The sequence below is a fragment of the Mixophyes fleayi genome, chromosome 4 (genome assembly GCF_038048845.1).
Source record: "Mixophyes fleayi isolate aMixFle1 chromosome 4, aMixFle1.hap1, whole genome shotgun sequence".
NCBI lineage: Eukaryota > Metazoa > Chordata > Amphibia > Anura > Limnodynastidae > Mixophyes > Mixophyes fleayi.
Window position 1 is genome coordinate 171,145,941 of NC_134405.1, and position 6,029 is coordinate 171,151,969.

Below are 6,029 nucleotides of genomic sequence, written 5' to 3' on the forward strand. Positions count from 1 at the left end.
TTTTTTTCATTGTGACTTTTCTGTCAGAGCAGGTCCGTGGTCCAGGAGAAAAAGTGTACAAAAAAGGTGCTGTAAAAGTTAAAGTCTTTTTTTTTTGAGTGGTTGGTTTGGTTTATAGTAATTGTTCTGCACATTTACAAATGTACCAGTTTTTACACATATGAATCGTGTCAGTTGTGAAGCTCTGTCTGTTTCTTGGCTTCATGATACATGCACATCACTAGATTGCATTGCATTTTTCCTTCAGTCCGTCTAATGGATAGATATATCAGACAGACAGATACACTCATTGTTCTTGTATATTATGACTTGATATCAAGCATTTAACAGCACTAAGAGATAAAATTAAAATATTAGAATGACATCAAAGATCATTAGTTAGACGAGATGTTTATTTCACAATTGGGTACAAAGCATTATATAATAACTACAAATACAAATGTAAAAAAGGCTTGCAGAGAGATGAGCAAAACACGGGAAAAAATGATACGTGATTGAAATGTCAAACTAATATCATTATTAATTTTCAAATTCAGTTGATTGAACAAATTGTACTTGTGATATAAATTTTAATGGCAATGAGATAATAAATATGACTTCATTGGCAGCATTTCACAAATCATTTTAAATTGTTTATATCAGCAAGATCCATGTATGATTTGCATGATAGTAGAGTACAAGCCCACCTGGGAGATCTTCGGAAGTAACAAATTGGAAGTAAAGTTCCCTGAAAAAGTATTCTGCCTCCAAATATTTGTCACATTTTTTTCCTGCAGGTTCTGAACTAGCAATAGATTGAAATAAGATTTTTTTAAATGGATCCACTCAATACTAAGTACCATATCAGAAAAAAATAATTGCAAATATAATTCCACAGATTACTAAAAATGAAAAACAGAAACTTGTAAAGGTAAAATTATTCATAGCCCTTGTATTTGCAGGTTCAATTGTTCGCAGGTGCAATAGATAACTTCACAAATCACACATTTCATTTATTGACTTCAGCTGTGTAAGAAATTAGTGGATCTCCTGTGGTCAGTTCTTTTGTACATATAGATACCCCCTTTCTGTGAGGCCTTATTGCATGGTATATACTTTTAAAAAAAATTCTAAATGAAGATAAAATAAAAATGATTATAGAAACAGCCACACACTTAGGTGGGGGTGGGGGGCACATAAAACCCCCCACCTCACTTCCCCAGTTAAGTGATCCTCTCATACATTTTTCCTTTTAGTACCGACCTTTCTTTGTTAATCTCATTCTCAATGCAGCACTGCATTTCAAAATTTGGTTATACAGAGGAGACATTAGGTGAAAATATTTTGTAGTAAATGTATAAAAATAATTATCCCATTTATCAGAGTGATGGCCATTTTCTTGTTGCATAGATATTGAATATCTGCTTGAGGTGAAAGTTTGTTCAATTGCTATTTGTGCAGTAGTCCTCAATGCAGACTAATGACTGCCATTTTCTTGTAGTCTCACAGATTAGGTGTTAATAGTCACTGACAAGTAAAAACAAAAAAATCAAATTAAACCCGCCACTCTATTAGTTGTATAGCTACATTCTGATTGGGACAGATCAGTACAGATAAGCTGAGTGTTGTCTTCGTCATAAAGTGAAATTGGGACTTATACTCTATGGAGGCAGGATAGCAAAATCTAATTTGCCTACATAAATAATGTATTACTTTGTGGCTAAATGTAGCTATAAAAATAAATAATATGCAAAGATCATGAAATTTCAATGAAATGTCCTAAAGTGTTTTTTATAATTAATGTAAGGATCCTTTCAGTCTAAATGGGTGTAATATTCTCTCTTCTATGTGTTTGTCTAATTCCACACAGATTTTCTGCCTAGATATAGCTAATTATAGGTGTGCACTAAGGGCTTGATTTTGAGTTAGGAGCAAAGCAAAGAAAAGGAGCACATTTGCACCTGGGCAAAACCATGTTGCATTGGATGGGGAGGTAAATTTAAAATCTAGGGACAGATTTATATTTGGGATACGGCATGTCATAGATCAACTTTAATTTCAGTGTAAAAATAAATCAAGTATTTGTATGCTACATGAAATTACAGCAAGTATTTCCATTGCGTGGAAAAAAAAGGAAAGTTTGTACCCCTTGCATTGTAACATGGTTTGTCCAGGTGAAAAGTTGCTCCTTTTCTTTGCTTGGCTCCTAACTCAAAATCCGGTCCTTAGTGGAGATGAGGGCTGAATATGTTTTAAAGGCACTGTGTAAACTGCTTCATACAAAGGCATGTTGTACTCCAGGGACGCACAGAAGATTTTTAAGGGGGGGTTTCCCCTCCACTGAAAAAAAAAAAAAAGCGAGAGCTGTCGTGCATGCGCAGCAGCTCCGTTTAGGCAGCACTCTACTATACAGCAGCCGCGGCGCTGTCAAAGAAGCATTCGCGGCGGTGCTGTATACGCTATGTAGGGCACTTTTTTTTAGCAGAGGGGAGGGGTTTCTGGAGACCCAGAAACCCCCCCTGTGTGCGCCACTGTACTTACACATTTTGTTGATGTGTGTTAACTTTTTTATGAACATTCTAATGCTCTGATTAGCTACAGGGTGATATGTCCCTGCACAAATTCTAATGTACTTATTAGTTACAGGTTGATTTAAGCCATAGCCTAAAGATGCTTATAGGCAGATTGAAAATAAATCAAACGCAATAGGCACTCATGACACTGAAAATGACTAAAAGAACACAAACATTTTAGCATTGCTTTGCCCCATAAGATTCACACTCGCATTAAATTTCTGCTTACACTCACTGACATTAATTGGATATAGCGCAAACAGTGCAATTGTCACATGTGGATCACCCATCAGCTCGCCTCTCTTTTTGAAGATGTGTGTAGCCACAAACTTTCATATCCATCTTACACTATGACAAAGCCTATGAATACAGAGACATGAGCACCAAATCAAATGGTCGTGTGAAAACTAGTTGTGCTGCTCTTAATGTTATGAAATGAAGTCACACAAGAGAAGCAAAAAAAAAAGCTATCTATGCACATGTGCATCACCATAAGAATATTGTTTAGCGTTATGTGTTTTAATTCAGAATAACTTTCTGTTATCTATTGCCACACACTTCACTATATAACTGAAACTAAAAATATGTATTTCCACTGTGCAAGCCATATAGAACCATTGTAAACTTTTATTAATCACGAAGAGGTGATGCAATAAATAACATTTTTATTTGCTTCAAGTTTTCTTTCCTGTTGCCATTTGTTCCTAATTATAAATACCCTTCAAATAAAACTTTGAAGATAATAATCTGGAATTTTCTTCAGCCCGAAAAGCCAAGCAAACTGCAGGTTTCAGACAGTCACTATTTTCAGTAGAGAGAGGTCGAGAAGATCTTCCTATATCAATTCCATGAATCAACTACACATATACGTCCTTTTTTGCCCAAGCCCCCAAGAGTGCAATTAAAATGATTATAGTAATTAATAGGTATGTGGCTAGTTCATCAATGGACCATTGGTCTGCACAACTGCAGGACTGATTTTGCCAGGTGTCCGCATAGGTTACAGGAATCCTTTGTCTGTGAGCCCGAAGAGAGTGTATTCTGGTGAAGGGAAACAAAAATAAAATGTTATTGTTGTACTAAATACAAATCTATTTGCATGTCCATTATAAAGTTACCAAATGCAATTAGGATTAATGGCAATTGAGAAAGTTAAAGTTTGCCAAAAATGGGCAATTCAGTTTGTTCAGCCAGATAATTGAGCAACCTGATCTGTTACCAATATGGACACATATGCGAAAGGCCAAATTGCATAGATGAGGTTGATTGACAGTTGATAGAATCATAGGGGGCTCTTGCAGTGCATTAGAATGATGGCTGCATACATATTCTGATGTATACATTGGATGATTGGGTTGCCAAAAATGTCCAAAAACAAAATCAACAAATTCAGATTGGTTGTTATAATCATGTGTATATGTATATATTATAGTGCTTTACAACACAGAAATAACAGAAATAATTAAGTTAGTGTCCTGCAACATTTCTTTTACAACCTTTTTATTGAAAGGGGTATCTGAGGGATTTGTTAGGCTTCCCTCACCACAGATTTTATTATCAAATACTTTTCCCTCAATAAAATACAACTAACAAATCTATATCTACATCTACATCTACTATATATATATATAGATATACACACACACATTAAATTACATAAACATGGTTGGCTAACAATATTTCAGGTTGTTGCAACTTAACATTTATGAGAGTGGAAAAATATAGATATCCTATAATAAAATATAATTATAATAAGATTAAATCTAGCCTATTTTGAATTTCATTGTTTCAAAAATAATGTTCAAAAGTAGTCTATAAAAGGTCACATATTTTAGATTATTATAATGATAATAATAGTATAATTAGTATATATTGTATACTATTATAATAATTATAGCTACAGTTGGTGCTTGAAGTTGGTATAGGTTTCCTGCACAAACAATGTAGACTAAGCTTTATCCCAACTCAGAAAAACATTAATATCACTATCACTCATCTATATGCAGTGATAAAATGCCTATCATGGTAAATCAATTGGAAGGGAGCCAATTTATGTAACACTGTAGACCCAAATATTTTATTATTTAGTACTGCAGAATCCTATCATATACAGAAAAACTAATTTTATTTTTTAATTATGATTATTTTTTTTTTCTTCCTTCTGTTAAATCCATTGCAAGCCCCCAAAGCCCCCCTCTGACCTGCTTTTGTAAATCACTGTGTACACACAGTGTAAAGACTGCTCATTAGGATGACTCACAGAATTGGTGAAAGACCAATTGATCTTGCTGCCAAAAAAAATATTATCTCCTTAATAGGAGGTCAGAATTGCCAGTTGTTGCAATCCTACCATAACATTTGTTTACTGGCAAATAAATAACACTGGAGATTCAGCATGCTTCAAATCCATTGATCTTAAGATAACTTGTAGAGGATCACAACAATGCATGCATATGTTGGTATTAATGATCAAGCTTTCAGAAAATGTACAATTTTCTGTCTTTAAAAAAGTACCTTCTTATCAATGACCATTTGTGAGTGTAATCTTTACTAACGCATGTTTAATAAGTACAGTTGTGATGGTTAAGATATATTAAAATGTATTGTTTACATATATTGAAAATTGAATCACTGCATCATTTATTAGTATTCTACAGTTGCTAAATATAAACTGTGTAATAAATTGGCAGGGTAGAACGTTAATGTATTCACAAACTTAGTTTGTTCATGCAACACATCAGTATCCTCTAACCAGCAATAATTAAATGACTAACACATCTTCTTACCGTCTGGAGGAATTCATTGTCACAGTAGGCAGAATTTAGCAGCTTAGTTTAGTTCTCAGAGTTCTGTGTATACTGAATCTTTCAGCAATTTTTCCTTTAATTTAATTGAAATATCCATAACAATCGTACCATGCCGTTGCTTGTGATGTGTAGTCAGTTGTGTTTGATATCCAGAAGTCTTTTCGCCCAGTCCTTTACTACACAAGCTTAAGTTTGATCTGGTCCAGATTTCTGAGTAAACAACACCCCTCTGTTACTTAGAACACTCCCACCAGCAAATGCTGTCTGGAATTAGTGTCCATAGAGATATGACAGATGCTGTCAAATGTCTCCTTTGCAGCTGCTACCAAGTAATGTTTCCTTACTGAGCAAATAATGATGTTATCAAAATTCCAATAGACCTGCCAGCCTACTTTTATTACCATAAAAAGGACAATCAACTTATTTATCCCAAGTTAAGAATTGTTGTGTGCCGCAATATTGTGACTGCACGTTATAAGTATCTCAAATAATATGTAAAGTTTTAGATATGTGGATGGCTCAGGCTATGTTACACCATTAAATAAAACAATATATTAAAAAACTTGTGTAAGTAGCTAGTTAGGTTAATAGAGTCAATTGAGATGCTGGAGCTCTTTGTGAAATTGATTATGGTATAGATTTTTTTCTATTGTAAAATCTCTTCAATAAT

General features: G+C 34.1%; 1 long non-coding RNA gene across 1 annotated transcript; it reads right to left on the reverse strand.

Annotated features, from left to right (window-relative positions):
- Window positions 1-3,197: 3,197 nt before the first annotated feature.
- Window positions 3,198-5,573, reverse strand: LOC142150022 (uncharacterized). The gene is made up of 2 exons (XR_012690976.1): window positions 5,339-5,573; window positions 3,198-3,593 (listed from the first exon to the last, which is right to left on the reverse strand). It is a non-coding gene; the product is annotated as an uncharacterized LOC142150022 (long non-coding RNA).
- Window positions 5,574-6,029: the final 456 nt, after the last annotated feature.